This window comes from Rhinoderma darwinii, chromosome 9 (assembly GCF_050947455.1).
Source record: "Rhinoderma darwinii isolate aRhiDar2 chromosome 9, aRhiDar2.hap1, whole genome shotgun sequence".
Lineage (NCBI taxonomy): Eukaryota > Metazoa > Chordata > Amphibia > Anura > Rhinodermatidae > Rhinoderma > Rhinoderma darwinii.
Window position 1 is genome coordinate 19,713,837 of NC_134695.1, and position 1,080 is coordinate 19,714,916.

A 1,080-nucleotide genomic window follows, 5' to 3' on the forward strand; every position below is an offset into this window, starting at 1 on the left:
TCCCCCATGTATATAATGTCTCACAAAGCTCCCTCTTGTATATATTGTCACACAGCGACTTGCCTTGTATATAGTGCCAAACGGCACTCCTCCGCCCCTTGTATATAGTGTCACTCAGCATTCCCCCCTTGTATATAGTGTCACTAAGCACTCCTCCCCCTTGTATATAATGACACACAGTGCTCCTCCCACCTTGTATATAGTGTCAGAAGTCCCCCCCTTGTATATAGTGTCACAGAGCGCCCCCCCTTGTATATAGTGTCACACAGCGCTTCTCCCACCCTTGTATTTAATGTCACACATCACTTCCCCCCCTTGTATATAGTGTCACACTGCGCTTCCCCATGTATATCGCCACACAGCCCCCCAAAAAATATATTTTTACTTACTTTGCCCCAATCGTGGGACGGACAGAGCGATGCAAAGTCTCCGGGTGGGACGCATGCACAGACGGGCGTGATGCAGTGATGTCATCATGCCGGTCTGCACAGGCATTCTTCCCAGCAACTTATAGGCTGCAGGCCTTAAGTGGCCTGCAGCCTATATTATTAGTTTGTATCTGCGTCCTGAGGCTGCACATACAAGTGAGTGAAGCTATTACTAGCATCGGGGCCCCCTCCGTTGCTAGCGACGCTACCGGGCTTGAATGTTATGGACCGGGAGGTTCGGACCCCGTAGCAGGCGCAGGCAGGGGGCCCTAAGAGGATGGGGGCCCTGGGCAATTGCCCAGTTTGCCCCCCTAACGCCGGCCCTGGCCATTGGACTATGCAGCATGACATGACAGTATAGATGTAGTGTCACTAAAACTTAGTCATTGCTTTGGAGACTGGCAGCAGGGTACCAGTGAGGAATTTCAATTGCTTGGGGGCCCAGATGATACCGGACCTGTACGTTGGAGTAACTATTATCAGACCTCCCACAATATACTGCTATCTGGTAACAGGTATCAAGCAGAATTATGAAGATAGCTTTCTGTTTGAACAGAAAATAAAACATCATATAAAAAAGAAGTATTACGACAGGATCACACACGCAGTTTGATGCAGTTTTTGGTGCAATTTTTGGCTTTTAATTTTTGAG